The 24871-nt window shown below is 40.7% G+C and overlaps 1 long non-coding RNA gene across 1 annotated transcript in view; it reads right to left on the bottom strand.

The window, feature by feature from the left end:
* The window catches only part of LOC122466256, a 57680-nt gene extending 43175 nt beyond the window's left edge, over positions 1-14505 (bottom strand). Inside the window, exons 1-2 of the long non-coding RNA XR_006291632.1 lie at positions 14226-14505; positions 817-909 (exon numbers count right to left, since the gene is read on the bottom strand). This is a non-coding gene — a long non-coding RNA (uncharacterized LOC122466256). The remainder of the gene's footprint in view (positions 1-816; positions 910-14225) is intronic.
* Positions 14506-24871: the final 10366 nt, after the last annotated feature.

Here is a 24871-nt window from a genome sequence, read left to right on the forward strand (position 1 = left end):
TGTGATTTTTACATACAGAATATAATAGGGTTGAAACCAGTAAGGGTGTATAGAAAGTATTTCTAAATGCCTATAGAATTTAAGAGCAAATGACATTTCTGAAAAACTACTACATCTTATAGTTTGGAGTAAGGAGACTTAGATTCCCACTATGGAACCCCATAGAACATCTAGATTTACTCCCACGGGAGTGTTCCAGGAGGGTTCTTAACACATAGGATCAGACTCTTATTTCAGTTATACTAAAGTAACTCCACTGACTTCAATAAATTTTTTTGAGATTTGGGCCTTCAGAGTAATCTGATCAGAATCTGACCCAGACAACATTCTCTTCTGGAGCTCTTGCCATCTGGAACAGCCTCCCTCTACCTCTCCATCTAACTCCAAATCTCATCTCAACAGCTATGTTTCCTCATTTAGCTTATCCCCTTGCATGTAAATTACTCCCCTTTATACTGCAAAGAGTGGTACAGCCAGCCACCCTTGAATTATACTGCAGCATAGGCTAATTCCCAGTCTCAGACTTACCCCCAGAAATGTGAGTCTTGTACTGCCCAGCTCATCCTGGACCATACAAACTCATATAAAATGTGATTTTATTGATAGAAAATCCTGTTATCCCAAATGGAGTTTCCCCAAAACACTTCAATCCAAGCACACTGGTTTAGAGAAAACAATAAAACTACAGAAAGATAGATTTTAAGTGATTACAAGTCATGAGGCTTAAAAGTCAGAGTTGGTTACAAGAAAATGAAGGCAAAACATGACAAATTAACTTAACAAGCTAGGTGAATTCAAAGCAAATATTTCTCTCACCACACGTTTTAGCAGTTTTACTGGCAGAATCTTTCAGTCAGGATCCCTCTCTAGTCCAAACCTGTTTCCTTTATTCTTCAGGTGTTGTGGATGCTGTGGGGAGAGAGAGAGAGAAAGGAGGAATAACTTGCGGCCTCTATTCCCCATTCTTATACTTTTTCCTCTTCTTTGAGTATCATCTCTAGCTGGGGTTCAGGAGACAAAGTCTGTGGAGAGGAGAACCTCCAGCTGTTCTTTTGCCAAGGTGTGAACAAGAAATGTACACCCTTTTCCCCATCAAAGAATGGCCACTTAACCAGGTGATCATCCATTTGATTTCATTGACTGAATCATCAGTGTGCCTTTTGTCTGAGGAACTGGTTTGTGCTGCTTTTCTAAATTTGGAATACATCTCAGTAATGTCATACAGTAGAATTTTATAACTTTACATACAATGTTGCTACACATATTTTACCAGGACAATGATGATCATCAAATTATCAGTTTTCGAATGATACTTCACAAGGCATACTTTGTACAAAATTTATCATAGTCTTCAAAAGGGGGTGAACAGAAGGGTACAGACTGTCTCAGTAGTTTTGTTGATTTCGATGGGACTTCTACAGTATAATTTTAAAGTATGTGAGGACAGCCATATTCAAGTTGCCTTTGCACTGCAGTGCCAAGAGGTTCTTGTGTGCTCAGGATCTAATCCATTGTCTTTCTGGGTGGTATGTCACGAAGTAACACTGTTGCTCTGAAAACTCAGGAACCCACTGGAGATATAAAGCTGGGGTATCCATAGTGTGTCATGTGGATTGGATGGGTACTTCTGTCTCCTGTCTATTTCTAATTGCAAGTTTGCAGATTTTTCTGAATCAATTTTGAACAGATTGTTGATGGTATTTACTTACTGACACTGTCCCAGCTACATTCAGAACTGAAAATGACAAGATTTTATATTATTTAGAAACACACTAAAAAGGGAAAATTGTCACTTGGGGAATGCGTATTTTGAGAACAGTTTTGCTGTTTTGTGGATGAATAATTACTAAAATTTACAGGCCCAAACACTGGACCCAGTAAAGTCAATGGCAAAACTCCCACTGACTGTGATGGGACCAGGTTTTGGTGCCTGAAGAAAACTGAGTACTTCTTCCGTAAGAAAAATGCCATTCATTACATGAAATTAAAATTGTGTGAGTAGTACAATGCCAACTCTCTATTACACATACACTTTAACTTACCAGCATGCTGGAACACCATTCTCACACAGTAAAATTTCCTGAAGAGAAGCCACAGTATCAGGAAATTAGCTTAAAAAACCCCAAACAAACCCCACGATGCCAGGTAATTATTTCCATGTGACAATGGTAAATGACCACAGAAAGAATTGCCTTCATTTTATTACTGAACACAGAATTTTGAGAGAATACAGAAACCAGTATTACCCCTAACATCACTCAATCTCTCCCTCCGCTTCCCTGTACAGCTTCTGCTCAGATCCTTCTCCAGCCTCCTCATGCTTAGCTTTCTCCCACTGATTGGAAGTGTCTGTACATATATCCTCACATGCTTTTGACCCTTCCAGAAAATCCCTACTTCACATGCGAGGCGGTATTCTCTCACTTCTGGAAGAATGGTACAGGCAGTTAATTGCTAGTCTTACCTTCAGGCCACTGGACAAATCTGGAGCTAGGTAAGGGACTGCCCAGTTACAGGGAATAAAACTTGGGGTTTTTTGTGAAGTGACCTGTATTTTACTGTTTCTCACACTGGGGAAGTAATTTTATCACTTTATGCCTCAGCAACCCAATCTGTACATTATAAAGCATAGTCATCTTTGTAAAGTGCTTTGAGATCTTACTATGAAAAATGCCATAAAAGTACAAGGAATAATAGTATTATTACTTCTCATGTCCCTAGATCACACCTAAAATCTATCTACTTATAGCACACAGTAGCCTTGGATTTAGATTCAAGGAGTGTGAGGAAAAAAGATTGACTAGGATAGTAGAGATTAATAGATATCAGAGAACACACACAGTAGATCTGCAATGTATATGAAGAAAAAAAACCTATTTTCTGAGGGATTCTCAAAATATTCCCAAACACCAGAAGATTATTTACATGCACTGGATGACGGAAGAGCTTGGTGGAAAAGGAGTATCTCCAAGAAAACCATAGAATCCACACAGGAGATAAACCATCCACACACACTGAATGTGGAGAAAGTTTTACTATTATAGGAGATTTCCAAACACACCAGAAATCACACTGTAGAGAGACCATGGACATGCCCTGACTATGAGGAAATCTTTACAGCTGAAGGAGCAGGGATGCCATTCAAAAGGGATGCACTGAGTGCAGAAAAGTTTTACTCAGAAGAAAATTCCCAGTCCACACAGCAGAGTGAACATTTCTCTGCACTAAGTATGAGAAGAGCTGTACACAAGGAGTGCTATACAGACACCAGAGAAACCACAGCAAACAGTAGCTATCTCCAGAGCTCCATTTCTTCATTCTCCTTTAATCAAATGTATAAAACCATCATTAATGAAATATGAAGAGAGACGCAAAGAAAGCAGAGTTCAGGAAAGTTCAAGGATACTGCAAAAACATTGACTCAGCCACCTTCAACAGCACATCCTGTATATTTTATTACATGCTTTTAGTAGTATAAACATTTGCAGTTCTTATATAAGAAGAAAAGCAAGTGGGCAGTGTTATAGCCATGTTGGTCCCAGGATATGAGAGAGAGACAAAGTGGGTGAGGTAGTATCTTTTATTGGACCAACTTCTGTTGGTGAGAGAGACAAGCTTTCGAGCTTACACAGAGCTCTTCTTCAGGTCAGAAGACGGCTCAAAGAAGAGCTCTATGTAAGCTCAAAAGCTTGTCTCTCTCACCAACAGAAGTTGGTCCAATAAAAGATCTCTCATGACCTCATCTCTCTAAGAAAAGCAAGAGCAGAAAAAAGTGCCAGGATAACACTACTACAAGAACTTTGGCTGATAGGTTTCCTGACTTTAGCCTTCTTAATCTTAATGTTACAACTAAACTGTGGATGTAGCGAGCCTATGGAACCAGGTTTTCTTCTCACTGTTACCCTCCTTCTTCCCTGCTTTCCTTGTACAGTTTGAGAGACTAAATTGATGAGGTCTTAAATTAGATTGTTAGCTATTTGTAACAGGGGCCGCATCTTCTTTTGTGCTTGTACAGCAACTTCATGCAGCAGGGCACTGAATATGGCTGAAGACTTTGGCACTACAGCAATACAAACTAATAAAATTAATTGTTGGAGTACTTTATTTTCAAAAACAGAAATTGTGCAACAGATCCTAAATAACTTTAAAATTTTAAGTATTGGCAGTTTTGAGGAGTCTTAATACATCCATTTTTCCCCCAGCCAACACTACCTAGTCCACTGAGATATTTTATGCTAGCTATCTCATTGAGCTGGGGTAAAGAAATAGCATTCTATAACCATCCTAATTGGCTCTGTTTTTTAAGGTAGTTATTTTTAAAGACAAATATAGAAGCACTCTGCTATAATCAATAGATCTCTGGGAGTGTAGAAGTTAAACAACAAAATGGACTAAGAGCATTATTATCATTGGGTATAATGTACATTGGGTGTAATGTAATTATCACTGTACATTCAACTTTGGTTACCGTTCATCCAGCGTCCCAAGAGGCTAGCTCTGCAAGATATCCAAGATGCATACTGACCATACTCCTGTAATTAGTTCCTATTTTAAGATGAATGGAATGCTCTGAAATTAATTCAATCAGTGTAACCAGCTGAGGTATAGGGAATTAATTCTCTAGAAATGTCCTGTACATACCTATTGAAACTACAGCTCCCAATTAAAAAAAAAAAAATCCATACACCAATATGCTAATGGTTTGGTTTTTTTGTTTGTCTTCATCTTCAACTTGTAATAGCAGCCACCTTGAAACACAACATATTCTAGGGACTGATGACTGGTTAAGATTAATGGCCTGAGGTATAGCCTGTGGCCATCAGGTCCTCCGAGATTGTTTTCACTTCCCTCACTTCCCAGAAAATGCCTTGTGCCCTTATGGCTGTTTAATTAGATCAGAAATTTATATTGGGAAATACAGTACCTATCTAGAGCTGGATGAGATGTAGCAGAGAAACAAACAAGCAATTCACAGTGCCTATTTTTATGGTTTGGCAGTGCACATAATTAAAAATATCTTCCCAAATATAATTTTTGTAATGGATTTGTAGAAAACATTTCTAAGATGATGGTGTTAACAATAAGATCTGCTCCAAGACACTGCATCAGGGCACAAGGCCCTAGTCCTTATAGTAATGCTCACTATGCAAATATGAGGGAATGCAATAGCTGATTTCCCAAGGTACAGAATCTGGGGAAGCGTGCTCTCATACCAAAGAGCAGGATCAAGTCCTAAAAATAAGTTATGAATAGGTAGTACATGCTGGGTCAGATTTTGTGTACAAATCTACAGCTTCCAGCGGTCTTTTGTTCTACTTAACAGCAGTGGCCATCTGGAAAGCTTTATTTCTCTTCCTAGTCAGTTTGGGTAAGCTATCTAAGCCATGTTCAGACACTAAAGCTATATTTGTAGTCTATTTGCACTTTTAGACTTCCATTCTCCTTTCAGTGAATAGGAATTCTTGTGCATAAATTCAGTCAGTAATAACGGGAGATTGTCGCATGCTGATCTCTATGCAGGAGGAGGGGAAAATACATCTTCAGCATGCAAATCTGGCATTATACTGAAGTGGTATGATACTGATAATATGCCAGTGCTGGATGATGTTGGAGCAATATGGTTAAAAAATAGTCTTATGGATTCATTGGGACACTATGTAATATCACAGCCCTTAATGAGTTAATTTGCCATTTCCAGGCATATCATATTGATTGGTATGACAGCTTAGTATTGTTAAGTATAAGTGCGTGCAAATTTTTATGACAATGAAATTGATCTCTGAAAATTGCAAGTGTCTTCCTAAATTAGCAATACAGTATCCTCTAAAACAGTGCTACTCAAAGTGGTGGTCCGCGGACCGGTGCCGGTCCGCGAGCCATCGGCTGCCGCTCTGCACACACATTGGGAAAAAAATTGCCGGTCCCCCACATCAGATAGCTTGAGAAGCACTGCTCTAAAAAGAGAGAGTGCACATCCAGAGATGAAAGAACTATTGCATTAAAAACCATTGACAGGGATAGATAAATATCAAAACTAGAGATGTTCTTGAGCGTGCTCCCTCCCAGGGGTGAAAGTAACTTAAAGGACTTGCCAGTACTCCGAAGTCCTGAGGAGGGGGCAGGGCCTCTACCGGAAGAGGAGAGGCCTTTAAATCCCCAGACCCTTTAAATCAGGATTTAAGGTCCTGGGGCTAGGGCTGTGGTAGCAGCAGCTGGGAGCCCCGGGACCTTTAAATCACCCCGAGTTCCCAGCTGCAGAGGTGGCTGGGAGACCTGGGGCTCAGGGGCGATTTAAAGGGGCCGGGGCTCTAGCTGCCGCTACTGCAGCGAAGCCCTGGGCCCTTTAAATTGCCAACGGAGCCCTGGGAGGTCCAGCAGCAGGGCCTGGGACTCCAGCTGCCACTACCCTCCAGGGCCCTTTAAATTGTCCCCGGAGCCCTGCTGCTGCAGCCCTGGCGTAGCAGCGGTGGGTTTCCGGTGGCTATTTAAAGGGCCTGGGGTGGTAGAGGCAACGGGAGCCTCGGACCCTTTAAATAGCCACTGGAGCCCTGCCGCTACTATCCCAGAACTCTGGCAGGCTCCGGGGGCTACTTAAAGGGCCCAGGGCTCCCGCTGCCTCTACGGCCCCAGGCCCTTTAAATCGTCCCTGGAGCCCTGGGGTAGCGGCAGCAGGGCTGCAGCAACAATTTAAAGGGCCCAGGGCGGTAGCGGCAGCAGAAGCCCTGGGCCCTTTAAATGGCCACCCGAGCCCCGCCGCCGCTACCCCAGGGCTCCAGAAGTGGGGCTCTGGCTGCAATTTAAAGGGCCCAGGGCTCCAGCCGCTGCTGGGTGCCCCAGGCCCCTTACATTGCCACCTGGGGAAGCCAGTCCATCCCGGTACAGCGCACCAGCTCTTGCCGGCAGGGGTGGCAGGTTTGTAGAAATTTTGGTGGTGCCCAGAACCTGTCCCTGCCCAAACTCAACCCTGGGAGGGAGTTTGGGTGGGGGAGGAGGCCCAGGGTGCAGGCCCTGGGAGGGAGTTTGGGGATGGGAGGAGTGCAGGGGTGAGATCTGTGGGGTGAGGCTGGGGATGGGTTTGGGGTGTGGGAGGGGGCTCAAAGCTGAGGCAGAGGGTTCGGGGGGAATGAGGGCTCTGGCTGGGGCTGGAGATGAGGGGTTTGGGATGTTGGAGAGGCTCAGGGCTAGGGCAGAGGGTTGGGGTGTTGGGGGATGAGGGCTCTGGCTGGAGGTATGGGCTCTGGGGTGGGGCAGGGCTAGGGATGAGTTTGGGGTGCAGGCAGGCTGCCCCAGGACTGGAGCCAGAGAGGACTCCCCCCCCCCATCCCTCTCCCCACCGACAGCAGCGAGCTCTGGGGTAGGGCCCCCCCCTCTTCCCCTGCGCAGCACACTCACCCCCACCACTGTTACTGTATGTGCTCCTAGGGCCCCTCTCAAGTCCAGGAATCTCCCTCGCCTCCCCTGTGGTGGGTGCCGTGGGGGGGGGAGGGGAGTGCTGCCATCACATGTGCCCCTCATCCCCTGCTGCTGCCCCTCACTGTAGCCTCACTGGGGGCGGGGGATGGGGCTGCCCCTTGCCCAGCGTGGGGCAGGAGCGGTGACTGTGGGCTGGGGGTGGGACGGCTGTGCTGGTGGAGGGTCCCGCCGAAAAATGAAAGGGTCTGAGGGGGAAGGGCAGGGCAAGGGCAGCCTGCCCTGCCACTAGTGCATGGGGGGCAATATGTCCCTGCGGTAGCAGTTGATGCAGGGAGGCAGCATGGAGCTGCAGGGGAGAGACAGGGACGCTCTGCTCTGGGAACCAGGGAGGTGCACAGGGGCAGCAAGCAGGGGGCCAGAGGACACTTGGGGGAGGCATGGGGGGGCAGCAGGTGGGACCAGGGTGGAGACCCAGCCCCGAACATTGGTGGAGCCGGCCCCCAGCCCTCAGTATTGCTGGAGCCACAAGCCCATACAACTCGCCTCTGCTGCTTGCCAGTACACCATACCAGGGTGTACTGGCTTACTTTCACCTCTGCTCCCTCCCCATAGATGAGGCCAGGGACCTCACCTTGCATTGACATCTTTACCAAATACTGGATGTACCAATAGTCCAGACTGCCAGGGCTGTCAGTCATGTTTTGTGCAATAAGTTAAAAACTGTTGTATGCTATTCAAATTTTACCTCTCCCAACTCTGTATTAGATATTTCCAAGTCCAGGCAGCCCCTATTGTTCTTGAGTAGGCTGCATTTTCCCCCACTATGTAAGAATTAAAACCTCTTCTTTTCTTTTTTTAGGATAATCAAGGCCTCTAGTGCATTTGTAATTTCTAGTATTTTAACAGGAAAATACCGCAAACAAAAGAGCCCAATCTAGATACTGGATCACTCAAGAGATTGCTAAAGAATTATAAACAATGATCTGGCATCATTTACATCAATAAGAATTCTTCACCGACACCTGTAATTTAATAGTTCTAGCCAATGATGCTAGTATCCGAAAGTTGTTACCATCAGATAATTCCTCAGAGGCTGGTGTACAATGAGTTAGAGGACAAATACCAACATTAGACATTAAAAATCACTTTCCCTCATTGACTTTTTTGTTAGCAAATTCAGAAGGAAAAGCTAAGAATTGAATGTCTGAATGGATCTGACCTAGAGCGTCAGTCCTTTTAGATGCTCAGTGATAGTTTTCAGGGCTGCCATTTTTAGCAAGTTTTCTCAAACACTTAAGTCTCTAACACATATTTAACAAAAACCAGTTGTATCGGCAGCACTCAAGTCACCAAATTCTGCTCCTCGGGTGCATTTATTATCAGGTGTAGCACACACTGTTATTGCCATTTTCTATAAATATTCACAAATATGCACAGAATTTAAAATTAAAGAAGGAGGTTTTACTGTTATGAGAGGTAAGGAAATAAACTAAACTAATGAAAACAAACTGATTACAGATTTCAAAATAAAGAGTTTCATTGCTACTCTACAAGGGGGAAAATATCTCTCTTCCTGCATGTAAATGGAAATCCTCTCTGTTAAACACTCAAATGTTGTTGACTCTCTGAACACAAGCAATAAATTCTTGGTGCCCTAGCAAGGTCACCAAACTGTAATTACCCCCAAAGCTAATGGTCTGTTTTAATAGCCTGTTTTATGACCTGGATATATCAGACAACAAATTGTATTTTTCAGAAATGTTTGGTAGGGGGAAATGGCAACAGGAACAAAGTTTAGAGCATGAAAAAAAAATTGTCAAGCAAGCCTGGTTCAATAATATACATTGAAGTTAATTATACATTACAGTATCTCTGGAATGGCCAAGACATAGAAGTGGTTTCATGGAGTTCAGTGCATTCCCACCTACCTCTTTTTCTCAGTCTCAAGCATAGTTGGTGTACTTGAAAAATTGCCCTCTATTCTTTTTTTTTTTTCCTGAAGGTGCAATTCTGTTCTTCCCCCCAACGCCATGTATATCTCCTGTAGTACTGAAGTTGAGAGTTATAGTGTCCATACAATGTTGTTCAAAATATACCTTTTGACTTGAGCAGCTCGATTCTATTGTGCTTTGTTAAAGGGTCAGATTCTGATACCCATCAATGGAGACTGATTCAAATCCCATTAAATCAGTGGGATTTGGATCAGAATCATTGAGCAGTATCTTACTCTGTGATTGCTCCCACTTCAGGCAGTGTGAATATTAATGTCAGTAAGAGTAATAGAATCTGGACATCAATAATATGAAATATTTCTGACTGCTTGGTGGCATGATTTGGTCACTCATTCTCCATTGATCACATGCTAATGTCCTTAGTTTTTGCTAGAGGAGAGCAAGAGGGGATAATTTCATTTAGGACAATCTAAAAGTTTGTCATGTTGCCTGTGTTTTTCCATCTATTCAAACTTCAGATACTCTAAAACTCTGTTTTTTTCAGGGCTACACTAATATTAGCTACATGGGTAAATTAATGCATTTCTTCCTTGATGAATGCTTGTCCAAACCAGAAATTGCCAGATTTGGTCTGGTAGTCTGAGTTGTTAATCTGAATTTTGGCTCAGCTCTAGTATCTACACAGGTTTTACATTGGCAAATTCCTCCTGAAGTCAAAAGGTGTATGCTTGAGTAAGGACCTCAGGATTAGACCCAATAAACCTGACAGAGTGGAGAGTCAACCAGTTATGCCTCTTTTACACCCAGAATTAAACTGATGAACAACTCATTTCAGTTCTGTTGGTAATCATGGACTGTTTATAGCAACATATTAAATATGCTATTCATTTCCTAATGATGAGCAAATGTAGTATGTTTGCATCTATTTCCTTTAAGTGTGATACTATTCTGAAAAGCAACTGTGACAGATTAGTGTAAATCGGAATAAATCTATATCAGTCTGCAAGCTCCATTTTGTTTTCTGAATGCCATTTTGATTGTAATTTGGACTGCGACTTCACTTTTGCCTTTCAGCATCTATATTGTACTATGATATCCAGAGACTGAGTCCACTAGTAGTGTGCTAACAATGGAGAGCAAACAAGAGTCATTAACCTGGATAGTCTACCATTCAAATGAAAGCACCTAGGACAATGAGGTAGCTGCAGCCCACGGGAATCAGTTTTCCTACTCTGCACTCTAGGTGGGTTGTAACCAAGCAATGAATCACCTGATAGGGCATTTGAGGTCAGCTGACAGAAGGGCTGGAACTTTGTAAATGGGAGGTTCTCTTACTAGCCTTTTTAGAAGAGATGAGAACCAGAAAACAAGACTAGGAAAAGAGGGCCCTGAGACTGAAAAGATTGACTAAAATCTGAAGAGCTCTCAGAGTAGGGAGCATTCTGGATGGAGGGTTTTGCATGCTGGTGTTTGTTGTTTTTCCACAGCTCTATATAGTCCTTGTGTTTTGTCTGAGTAAAATGTTATTGGTTTAGAAAGTCCTTTGCAAAGTATGGGTGTCCCTTGAAGTAACTGTCACAGTCTCCGAAGGATGAAACAAGAATCTAGAGGGTCCAAAGCTTTGGTGGAACTCTGGGGAGCATGCAGTTGCTATTGGGGAGGCCAGAACTAGTTTCAGGGCCTAACCAGTTGGACTGCAGAGTCCCATATCTCATCAAGAGATGTTAGTTAGAGGATCTGAACTTCAAGAGCGTGCCTAGAAGTACTGGAGACTCTGCCCAGACCCAGCTAGCTAAGCACATGGTATCAAACGTTTGTGTCTAGGACAGCAGCCTGGTGAGTGGCCACACATGACAACTTCTTACTCAATAGATTTCCTCCCTATATGTATTCAGAGTCCTATCTTCTGACTTTTATAATGAAAAATAAGTTTGTATTGCTTGTTACTCATGTTACCTCTTCAGAGCCAACTAAGGCTGAATTTTATTCCTTCTTGGGCAACAAAAACAGAATTGTTTACTAAGTTCCAATCAGATACAGCTGTATAACCCCACTGGAGATAATTTAGCCTGTAGATCCTTTTGTACTGATGACAATGCCCAAAAGGAAAGAACCTTGAATTTTCAAGCTTGGTATTTAGAAAAAAATACTTGTTAAACATTGAGCACACTTTATATGTAGTAACTGAGAAACAATAAATCTGGGATCCAATGACAGCATTTCTAATGAATCAGTTTACAGAGTGGAACCACACTTCAAAGTATTATCAAAAGTGAGATTCACTTGATTAAACAGAACAAAGTAGTATACATAAGTCCTGGAGGTGACAGACTATGAACAGAAAGCCTGACAACACATTTCACAGATTACACTGTAAATACCCCTGATCATTAGACACTATTGACGAACAACTAGCCTGATCATTCCACCTAGAAAGACTCTTTGCATAAGATACCAGAGTTGCATTCTAAAAATGTCACCATTCATTGGAATCATTGATATTCCTATGCTGTTCCCTCTGATATTATACACTTCATACTGTACCCACTCAAGATGGTCTTGCTCATTATGTCCCAATACTTGTTTACCGAAAGTGTCAAGCTAACAGCAAAATTAGAATTCAAATTTAGACAATGCATATGATCAAGAAAAAAAGCCCTTATTGAATTCTCTCTCCTGGTGAGAACTCATTACTGTGTATTTACATAATGTTGTTTTGAAAGTCAGTGAAATGACAGTTATTAGTTGAACCTCAATGGTTTTCCTATTTTGGATCCAGCTATCACTCTAACCAGGTAAATCAAATAACCAACATATGAGACAGGCTGGCCAAATGAAAATATATCATGCTTTCTGTACTTCCATGACAGCCTTTTAGGAATGCATTCCAATGTTTTATTGATCTTTGTTGTGATAGTTCTTTTGGGTGGTGCAAGGCTCACATGTCAAATCCATTTAAGATTTTTTTTTAAATATGCAAGAAAATGAGTTTCCACTATGGAAGCTACATAGCTTTGAAATCAGTTATTCAGACACCATGTCACACTCTCTTGCCCCGCTAGAACCCATGGCATCCAGTGCAGATTTAAGGCTTATTTTATTTGCTTTATGTAATGCTCTCCCCCGGAAATAAATAAAATGCATTGTTATTTTTAGTTTATGTTCCAATGGCTTCTGTAGAATAGAAATGTCATTTTCATGAATTTAATTCCCTTTTAAAATAAAATCTGATCAACTCTAAAATCTCTTGTCCCAAAAGAACCTCATATTGCATATTTAGAGAGCTTGGTAGCCACTCTCAAATCTAATTGATGATGGCTGTTAATCAAGCACTCTACGGGACTCCTAAATAAAGGTTGTATCATGGTCACACAGGTATATAAAAGGACCTCCCTCAATCTCTGCTGCTGGTTCAGAAGCATAACAGGGACTTCGTGCCCAGTACTCTCTCCCACCCATCTTCCATTCATGTGGGTGGCGAGCAGACAAAGTGGCAAGGATAGTAATGACGACCCTATATTCAAATGATACCTAGAGAAGACATCACCATAAGTACATAAAGCAAGCATGAATATATTCACAGATCAGGCCATCCCCTAGTGTCCCTCATCAAGTTAGCATGCATCATTTTATAATGCAGGAAGGCACACTACTTCAAATTGGTCAAATGTCTTCCGAGATGCAGTCACTGCAGGGGAAATATGCCAGTTAAAAATATAACCAATCAAAACTCAATACTTATTTTTCTCAGACCCCAGTACAAAGAGGTTATACTCCAATCACAATTCAAGAGTCAAGAGATTTCATTTGTGCATTTTTGAACAATGCTGGAAATAGAACCTATCGTCTCAGGGATTCACAGCCCACATGAACCAGACTGCCAGTGAAATGATTTTTAAAAAGAGCATGTATAGTTATTTTAAAATTGATTTCACTGTTCTGTTATCCTTAGCTTCATATCACAGGCTCATATGCATGATGAAATTGTTTGGAAATACTGTACATATATCTCTGGTCCCATTCAGACTAGAAAAAAATTTCTAATCATACAACAAAGGTCGCTCTTTGAGGAAGAGAAAATGAATCTATTTTCCAGTTCTTTGTCTACATAGAATATTAAATACTAAATTGGAACATAATATCTATATATTATAACTAGATTAAGTCTAGCTGAGACAAATCTTCCTAGAAATCAAGATTAATTCTCCCACTCCCATTTTTTCTTTTTCTTCGTCAATAAACTATAAATTTAAGACTAAGAAGCTAAATCAAAGTCCTAGGAAAATAAAATTGTTTTACTGTTAGCTTGGTATTGCATGTGATGTGTGTATTTGGATGCCAGAGACAGTTTTCAGGAGAGGGAAGGGATGAGACACTATCCAGGCAAGAGTGCTGAATGGCCCCATCTCCCAAATGCAGGAAGCCCTCTTTATCCCAGTGCTAGCCCCCATTCTCTTAGTTACCTCCCTAAAAGCAGCCAACAACAAGTTCCAATAAACCTGGAAAATGGTCAGTATTTTAAGCATAGTAACAATTACCACTGATTACCTTTCTATTGCTTTGAAATCAACCACACACACAAAACCCCCAACAATAATTAAGATTTAAAAACACAATATATTTAGTTTCTTGGTCCATAGAAAAAAAATGGGTACTTGTTTCTGTACATGACAAGGTGACGGTTAAAGAAAGAAAATGTAATAGGCTTACCCCCAAATAGTAGAGGGAAGCCAGTAGGGTTGGGGAGGAGACAGAGAGAGAGAGACACCCAATAATTGAAATGTTTCTTTGGGCAAACCATTTGTAGACATATTTCATTTCAATGAATAATAAAATTAGATTGTCATTTCAATTTCTTACCTCTTCACTTGTATCTTAAGCATTATGTCAGCAAGTCAAGAGAAAATTTTTCCAGTCCAGGGAAATGCATACATTAAGACTGACAAAGATCTCAAAACATAAAACAGAATAAGTTAAAATGTAAAATCAGATAAGGAAAGTGTGCCATCGCCAGTGGGAGATCATTATGAGAGCTGGTGTCCAGAATGTCATTTCATTGACTTCACTGGTTATTGGATCAGGTCCTTGTTGAATGGCACTCAGTTACTATAATCATGGCTGCCATATATATAGACCAAACAGCTTAAACTGGATGAGTGGAAAAAACCCAAACCACAAAAATTCAGTGGTTTCACTCAGTGGTATCCTTCTAGAGGGGAAGGATGGTTTTGTGGTTAAGGCTCTAGCTATGAAGTCTGGGTTCAATTCATCACTCTGAAGCCCACAGGCTTCCCGCGTGAATTGGACAAGTCATTATCTCTCTGTGCCTCATTTCCACATCTGCACAGAGGGGGTGGTAATGCTTCTTTTATCTATCTTGTCTATTTAGATTGTAAATTATTCAAGGCAGAGACTGTTTTACAATTTGTACATACAATGGAGCCCCAATGTTGGTTGTGGCCTTTAGATACTCTTGTAATAAAATAATAAATGAAAGTCAATGCAGGCTTTGGGCACACAAACAAATGCAAGAGATCAGGCTCTCGCACATACTTAAGTCCTATTGACTTAATGCAGGTGCTTAAAGTTAATCATATGCTTAAGTGATTGACTGAGCTGTGGCATCAATTAACCTTGCTTCCCCACTCATCTCTGTTTCTCTTTCAGATATTTTAATCATTCCCAAACTGGGACTTTCCTCACAAATATATACTAAACCTCTCTCATTCAGATTACACAAATGAGAGAGATATAAGCTTGCTAGTGCACGCACATGCGCGCACACAATTATATATTGATACACACACACACACACAAATATGGTCTTTCAGCACCTGGCTCCTGCTTCTGCACTTGGAAATATTTTGAATGTTCTATTGACTTAATCTGATGCTTTCAAGCACTCTTCTTCATGTGATGCTTATCAGACTTACTCACCAAACTTCACAAGTGCTGATTAATTTTGCTGTAGAATTTAATTAATTATTACCAGTGTAGTTCATGCAAAGGGGGTAAGAAAAATAACAATTTAAATGTAAAATAAAGTCATTTAATGTGTAAGGTGAAAATTAACCCTTAAACAACAATATAGCCTCCTCTCACCCAGTGGAATGCATGGTGATAAACAACAGCTGCTATAACATATATAGACTGTTGAGAAAGTTACTAACTTTTAAATACTCACGCAGCAGCAGCATGGTAAGCGATCAGAATTGAATTATATTTAATATTTAACTGCAGGAAAATAATTAGTCTTGTATTTAACATGATTACAGGGAACTTGAATTACTTTGCTGATGAGGCCAAGTTTTTGAAAGCTTTTTCAATCAGTTTTCTAACTAAAAAAATACACACACCTGTGCATCTGAGATAATGATAATGTTTCTAAATAATTCAATTTATTCAGCGCTGTCCATTTCAGAACAGAGCATCTATTTTTTAAATCAGTTGTAAAATAATCTCAGCCTTCATTATGGAGTTCAGTAATTGACTCACATAATATCTCATTTGAATGATTGCTTATGGACTCATTGCTATTGATTTTACTGAGTCCCATGTATCGATCCAGTGATAAATTTGTTTGTAATCATGTCTTTCTCCCCACACCCTTTTCTGCACTGTAGTTTCTACCCTCACTCTCCCCCCTCTATTGGCTCCATTTCCCTTTCTTTGTCACCCATCCACAGTTCCCATCAGTTCAACCTACTCCTCTTCCCCTCTTCATCGCAATCCTCACCCTCTTCCCACCAGCACATACCCAGGTCCTACATCCACATCCTCTTCTCACCTCCGGTGGCATATTCCCCATCTGGCCCTCCCCCCACCTCCACGCACAGACACCCCGGCCTGTCCACCTTCCTTACTGATTTTCACCAACATCTCCGTCCCTGTGGTGCCACCATTTCTAACCTCATGCTATCCTTTTCCTTCCCACCTACCCTTCTCCTGCTGTCTCTGGAATGCTCGTTCTATCAAAAGATCCACAGTCTCTTGATATCTTGCTCCCTCCAGGTCCTGGCTCTCAAAGAGACCTGGGTCTCTTCATCTGACATTGCCTCTACAACTGCTCTCTGTTATTAGGGGTCTCCACCTTTTCGCACACCCCCCACCCTGGATCAGACCATGGTCCTCCTCTCCTATTCCTACTCATTTTCAGCCCCTTTCTCCTCCCTCTTTCCATTCTTCGTCCTCTTTTCAACAGCACCGTGTCCAACCCTACACTCCTCCCCACTTCCCTACTGCTGCCCTCTTCCCAACTCCTCCCCATCAGTCTTGTCTAACTGACTTCTGGCCCGCTCTCTGACTCAACTCACAATCACTGTCTGCAGTTGCTGCCTAGAGTTCCTGTCCTCCAGTTCCATCCTAGAGCCTCTCCAATCCAACTTCTACCCCCTTGCAGTCCACTGAAACAAGTTGTATTGCCTTTTCTTAGCCATAGTTCAGAACCAGTAATCCATCTTCCTCTACCACCTGGACCACCTCAGCCAGGCTCTTGTTCTTGATATCTTGTCATTCTTTGACTTCTGTGATTCCATTATCTCCTGGTTGTACTTCTCCCTCTCTAATTGTTCCTCCAGCTTGTTGTTTAAATAATCTGTCTCGCTCGCTATACAGCTTTCTGTGGGGGTTCCACATAGGGTGACCAGATGTCCCATTTTTAAAGGGACAGTCCCTTTTTGGGGACTTTTATATAGGTGCCTATTACCCCCCACCCCCATCCCGCTTTTTCACAGTTGCTATCTGGTCACCCTAGTTCCACAGGCTCTGCCCTTGGTTCTCTCTTCTCCCTCTATACCCTGTCTCTAGGTAATCTCATCTAGAAACTAATTCCACTATCATTTCTGTGCTGATGACACTCGGATCACATCATCCTTTGTCATCTGTAATTCCATCACTCTCTCCTGGCTGTCCTACCTCTCTATTCTAGCTGTCTCCTGTGCAAATCTTTGTCTGTCACTCTGACATCTTCTCAAGGATACCCAGCTATCAGTTTAAGATCATCATAGCTAAAACAGAGCTCCTAATCTGTTCCCGCCCTTCCTGCTCCTTGCTGTACACAACATCACCCTTCCTGTCACACAAGCCTATCACCTGAGTGTTATCTGACTCAGAATTCTTTCTAGGTCCCACACCCAGGCTGTGTCGAAATCTTGCTGATTTTTTCCTGCATAACATCTCTAGAATACAACTTTTCCTATCTATCCTCACAGCGAAACCTCTCGTCCAGTCTGTAATCATCTTGTGTCTTGATTGCTGCAAAATCCCTTCTCTGGCCTTGACAAATGATGTCTTGCCCTGCATATATTCATTCAAAATACTGCTGCAAAGGTCACTTTCCAAGCTTGTCGCTTTGACTACATCAGCCCCCTCTTTGTATCGCTCCCCTGGCTCCCCTTTCTCCATCCTGTCAGACAAACTACTTGCTTTCTCTTTCACGGCCCTTCACAGCCTATCCGCACCCTACCTATCATCACTCATTCATTAACAAGATGCTGGCTCTTACCTCCACTCAACCAAGGATGCCAGTCTTCATCACCCACTTGTTACCACACAGCTCTACCTCATCATCATCCGTCACATCAATATTAAAGCTCTTCTTTCCTGCAATATCTACAAAAAACCTTGGCAAAGATTTAGAAAGATGGTGTGTTGTGACCCCTGCCTATTACGCTTACCAAAACTGTCTAATTGTTTCCCTGTGGTTCCCCATCTGCCTGTCTGTATCCATTGGTTGCCTCTTGTCATACACATAGATTTGTAAGCTCCTGTGTTTGTACAATGTAAAGTGTTTGTACAGCGCCAAGTACAATGTGAGTCTTAGGTATTAACACAATACAAATAATAAATTTCCCTTAAAATTATTTTGTTTGGAAAATCTTCATTTTTTCTGTTCAGGAGAAAAAAGAATCTGATGATTCTGGAGTCTACTGCAAAAGGCAAACTTGGGTAGCTCATTATTAGAACTTGTTGGAAATATTTAACAAATTCTTGCAATTAAAACTCCCACACGGTAATACAAGAGACATAATTAATAGCAACTTCTCCTTTTATTTTAAGAGGCACCATTACATAAAACTCTACCTTTTGGGGACTTTTAAAAGGTTTTGTTCTTTTCAAAGCCTTGGTAGAAAAATCTGCTATTTTTTTGTGAAGGTCACAAACTGATGTAGCTCCCTATCAGTTTGTGACTAACATTGAAAGTTACCACCTATAACACTGACATCAGTAACTATCTCAAAATCTGCTTTTTAAAATACTTTCCATGAAAAAATTGAATGCACTTGATAAGAAAAACATTGGGACTACTGGCTGAGCTTTAATGGCCAAGGCCATTTAAAGATAGTCAATAAACTACAAGCTTCATCGGCAACTCATCTATGACAAGCCAGAGTTACCACACCGCAAGGCAGCCAGCACAGCACTGTGTTCCAGACTCACCCGCAGTCACTTTAATGCTCTTCTGAGTCTCAGCTGGGTCTCATTGATATGCAAGTAACAAGTCCTAACAAACATGTCAGCTCAAGCACTCCTCTCATCATTATAAATTTGTTTCAGAAACATCTGAGATGCACAGCTGGATGTCAGGGGTGATCCATCTATTCTGATCTTTAAAAGTTGCATAGCCCATATATCAATTAGAGGGCACTTCTCCCTTGAAAGTAGCATTATTTAAAGTCTAGTATTAAGTCTAACAACAACAAGTTACCACATAAACAATAAATGTTTTATTAAAGTAATAGGTTTTTCAGAGTATATAAAGGTTTCAGAGTAGCAGCCGTGTTAGTCTGTATTCGCAAAAAGAAAAGGAGTACTTGTGGCACCTTAACGACTAACCAATTTATTTGAGCATAAACTTTTGTGAGCTACAGCTCACTTCATCGGATATAAAGAGTATATAAAAGTATACTTTCTTTAAAAAAATAAAAATAAAAAAGCCCCATTTTCCTCCCTCACAAAATGCAGCTCACACAAAAGCATACCTACCTAAGAAAACAATTTTAGATTTGCTCTACCCAACATTGGACATTGTAACATCTTCTTTGCTGATATGAATTAAGATTAACTTCTTAAAGTGATACATGGGTTTTGAAAAGTGGAAGGTGACAAAAAAAATGACAACAGAACACGATGGGACTAAAGCTTCATCATCTAGTCAAGTTCAGGTTAATAATCCAATTCAAGATTCCATCACAAGTTGCCTCTCTCTAATTCATAATTTTGACATACAATTAGAGTGGTTTTCATACAATTACAAATGTGCTCTAGGGGTAAGGTACTGGACTGGAAGTCAGGAGACGTCGGTTTTACTCCTACCTCTACCACTGGTGTGTGACCTTGAGGAAGTTGTTTTACCTCTTTGTGCTTCTCTTCTCCCTCCCCATTTATCAGTCTTGTCCTTTAGAATGTAAGCTTTTCAGGGCAGAGACAGTTTCTCACAATATGTACGTACAGCATCTAGCACAACAGGACCTCAATCTTGTTAATATTACAGTAGCACCTGGAATCCTTAACCAATAATGACCCTTGGTATAATAATGTCTTTAGCAAAAGATTCCACAATGATCTTGTCTACATTTTGACAATTAGATAAGGATGCACCAGAACACGATGTAATCACAAGCATAGCCAAAGAAAAAAATTGTCAGCACTGTTTCAGAAATTATGATTAAAACCCTCTCTGGCAACAATTTTTGCAGTGTAGATAAGGCTAATCTGTTCAACAATTTTCGGTCAGGCTACTGTATGGTGGAGATGTTAATTATTTCACCACTTACTTCGATATCTCTGGTTTACCTTGAGTTCAGATTTAAATTAGCATCTCAACCTGGATGACACATCCTCTTCCAGGCAGCACTATCAGGATGTTCTGTCAACTCTATATTGTTGAGGATGTTAAAGATGTCAACATTCTATTATTTTGTTTTACCACAAAAGATCATTCTGCATAGAAAATTGGAACACTATATCCTATTTGTCCTGTTAGATTAAAAACAATGTCATTTACATCTGATTTACATTTCCCATCATAGTTTAAGACACTATCTTTTGGAATTAAAGGAGTGTCTGATAGTAATGCCCCCACCCCCGCCCTATGTTCTCTCTCCTTTTGTATTGTGCTTAGATATTCTGGAGCTTAAGAATGATTTAAAAAACAGATGATCTATATAATACATAGAGACACTGAAATATGAAGGGTTAGAAAGAAAGCAAAGACACAGTACAAGAAATTTCTTAAATTAAGAGCTTCACGGCCACTGGACCATAACACTAGTTCTATTAAATCCATTTAATTTGGCATAATACATACCCGCATGGTGGATCAGTGTTAGTGCCACAATTTAACTCTTTCAGTTGATCTCTACAAGATTTCACATTGGGTCATGATATGCAGTCCACTGTTAATACACAACATAGTATCAGGTAGATTCGTTAGCTTGCACAATGTTCACCGGTAGTAATGGTTTTATTGATTAATATCACTACTGTACATGGCCCAGCAGGTTACAGAGGTTTTAATTTAGTAAACTGGTTTTAGGTTTGGCCTAAACTACCAATTTGGGTCGATGACAGAGTTTCAGGCCCCTACTATGGGGTAGGTATGATTTGTAACTAACCCATATTTTGGTGCAATGTATTACATTTAGGGAATGGGTCATGTAATCTCATGCTTATAACAAAAAAAAAAAAGGGAACCTGTGGAATTCCAGTTCCTCTCACAGCTAAACCTCTGACTCATTGTGTGTGACATGGACCAAGCTGATTTGGTTGTAAACCAGTAAACTCAGCAGATTTTATGGTCTAAGTTACAAAAACCTGAAACCAACCAGCCAATCAGTGGTTGTTTTCTGAGAAGAGATTTAGGGCTGGAATAGTAAGGGCAACAGAGGCTGAAGTCCAATGCAGTTGTATGGAATACATTTTATACAGCTTTTGCTACTGATTGCTCAGTTCCACCTGTATCTTCCCGTGGCTTTCACTCTGTCCTTTCGGTCCACATTTTAATATATTCAACTAATTTTTAAAATCCTCAAGAGAGAAACTACTAAGATGCATGCATCTCAGGATCTCTTGCTATTGTTACTCTATCCCCCATTACCTCTTAGCCCCTCCTTATATTCCCCCTCCCCCCCCCCCATGCTTTGTATTTGTCTTTTCTAACTGTGCTAACTCAAATTTAGGACCAGCTTCTGCCAATCATTTTTGCAAATGCATGTGGAGGAAGGGGAAGAGAGAGAACAAGGACCTCATAAAACACCTTCTTCCTCTTGTGAACCTTATGGTCAGAACTCAGGGACTACTTCTGCCAAGCACCTCCAAGGGACATACATTGTCCCAAAGTTGGATGGAAACAGAATGACACTGACTGCTCTCTTGCACTGACATGACACCTGCACATCAGGGAAGTATGATATATCCCCTGTAAGAAGCTGTAAGAATGACCATGCTCTCTCTGAAGGCAGGGAATTCGGGTGCCATTTTGTTTCCCTAAGACAAAATGGTTCCCCAGAGTTAGGCTTGATATGGCTCACAAGGGCCTTTAGCCTCTAAGCACTTCATGGCAGAGACTTGTCATTTTTATTGCTCATATGTGCGCACATCCTATGGCCCTGTATAATAAAAAACATTCATAAAGTACTGCCTTAACCCAACATCTCAGAGATACCTAACATTAATGCCATGATACAACTCATTGTAATGATGGGGTCTGCTATCTCACTAAGTATTAGTCAGTAATTTAACTTGACTTTCCCATGCCTTTCAAGGGAAAGTCAAGAAAAGTCCTTCATCTCAAGGAAAATTTGATTGATAGTCTTTGTGGGACTGCAATATTTCAATGATGCGCTGTTTTGACCTTGTTTGTTTGGCATATTAAACTAAGACTTTCAAAAAATGGGAAAATGTTCAAACATATTAGACACACGTGAATCCATTTTGATGGACTTCTTACATATTTTTTTCCTTACTATTAGCCCAGTTAAGTCAAGTCCTTACTCTGGGCCCAATTTAGTCACCCTTATCACATTAGGTAGTACTTGATAGAGTTGGGGAAAAAAATTTCAGCTACAACTTTTCAGCAAAAAGTGTAGTCAGTGACACCGAAACATTTTGCAGATTCATGTTTCCCTCACAAATTATTCATCTTGGAGAAATAAAATAAACAATGCAATTTAGAAAAAGTCAAAAACATTTTACATTTTCAGAATGAAACATTTTGATTCAAAATGACTTTGTTTCAATATTTCCTTCAATTTTATTGATTTTTTTAACATAAAAATGATCAAAATCTTTAAAAGCATTATATGGCCAGTAAAACTTACTTCATGAGTGGTCACAACAAGATCAATGGTCAATACAGAACCCCAGTTAGAAGGTTGAAGTGGGATTTAAATGACAGATGGGCTTTCTGGGTGACAGAATCTGGCTGTTTGAATCTAATCAGTTTTTACTCTGTCCAATTAGGTCAAAACTCCTATGTCAGTTAAGTCAGAACTGAGTAAAGAATTCAGGATCTAGATTTAGCTCTGCTAATTGCCCAAGCTATTTCTAGCCAGTCAAGTGCTTTCTAAATCACAAACCAACTTCTCCATTTTGAGATGTATGTAAAAGCCATAAAATTGCTGACTTTCACCATCAAAGGCTTTGCCATGACAACAGATTGTGCTAAGCACAGAATGATAACTTCACTGCTAGATCAACCAGGGGAAGAGGATTGGGTAGAAAGTCATGGGGGAGAGAGAGAGAGAGAAAATAATATTCACTCTTGCTCCAACAAACTATTAGAAATCATAGCAAACAGAGAAGAGAAGAGAAATGATCTACCAAGACAATTTCCTTTTGTCTGATTGCAAAGATGTTGTCATCATGTTTACTCTGGTGTTTTTAGAAGTATACTGTCCAAATTGGGGTTTGTGCACATTTTCACCAACAGTTGCAAGGTTCTTTGCCTTTCTTGCCATAGCAGTTGTACTGAAAAGTAATCCAGTATTCACTTGGTGATTGTTTTAATGAAGAGCTACGAAGGTACAAACTGAGGATAAAGGCCCATATGCTCCCCCAACCTGCACAAAAGCACGAGAGGAACAAATTAATGGAACAACATGAAGTCTGCAAATTCTCTGCCATGTACTGTGGGTGAACAGAGTGGGAAGCACAGGATCTGCGAAAATCCCAGCCACCAACACTGCAGCACAACCGGATGGTTGGGGATAGGGGGGCATGAATGTGCATCAGAGGTTAATGCTGCATCAGGCAGCACTGCCTTCCCACTTCTCCTGCAGATCAGTCATAGTCTTGAAGCAGGTGTGACAGTCAAGCTCTTCACCCCTGTTTCAACCCTGCCCAGTTTTTGTGCACAACCCATGGGCCACATGGCTATTTTTCAGAGGGCCAGGTGGCAGGTCAGAGGTGACATGGTAGCATCTCTCTGCAGAATCCCAATCTGGCTTTCTGCATTGATATGCTCTTCTCTGGACCATACAATGGTGTGAACATTGGTGGTAAAGTCCCAGAACATGCATCCAATAATAATACCCGCCCCAGCTTCTATACTTCTTTAGATGTAATCCATTATCTTAAACAAGCACATAACTTTCATGTGACCTCTTTTCTTTCCCTTCTGGTTCAATCTCAATGTCTTTCATACTCGTATTTGAATGGAAGTGGTGTATAGTTATATAGAGAGATACATTTTATATAATAATATGTAAGGCAAATGAAAAGATGCAGGAGAGAATAATTTTGCAAAATTGTATCTAAGTGTCCAAGTTGTAAAACCCCCACACGCAAATATCCTTAGCCAGGAGGTTTCTATATCGATAATGTTTTCAGGCTATTCTACCAATGCCTACATTTTATATTTTCCCTTCATCAGTGGTCACTGTTCAAGTTGGAAACACTGTACTCTTGAAGGTTTTTGATGTTTAGGTTTGAAATGGTCTAAATATATATATACAGATTCTCCCAATTTCAGCAAGTCAGAATAATATCATCCCATATGAAACTGAAATGCCTATTCAGGTTCAAACAGTGAAAGCCACTTGTGTGTTTCATGTCTCTGAACAGCTTAAATCATTGTTTAAATTACTGGAGCCTCTGTACATCATTAAATAGATGACTTACCTTTACTCATATAAAAAAAATTCCTTTCTACATCAGCCATATAAGTTATTACTACAGGTTACAGAAAGAATGTTCAGTACAATCATAAGTAGTCTCAGTTATTTAAACTAATTCTTGAGACTCTCTACAGGATATAATTTGATATTTGAAGACACATCAAGGGACCAGGAAAGGAATGAACATGGAAAATTCAAATATGGTAAAAATGGTACACTTTTTACAAAAATTCTAACTGTACAAGGTCCTGAAAAGAAGTGATAATACTCATCTGTCAACTTTGCAGCTAAATTCCTTCTCTATTTCAAATATGCAGTTCTAGTTGTGACCTCTCTGTTTAAAAAAACATAGATGGTCCACATTGTGATGTTTGGTTTTCTGAAATCTGG

The sequence above is a fragment of the Chelonia mydas genome, chromosome 6, assembly GCF_015237465.2.
Source record: "Chelonia mydas isolate rCheMyd1 chromosome 6, rCheMyd1.pri.v2, whole genome shotgun sequence".
In the NCBI taxonomy this organism is placed as follows: domain Eukaryota; kingdom Metazoa; phylum Chordata; order Testudines; family Cheloniidae; genus Chelonia; species Chelonia mydas.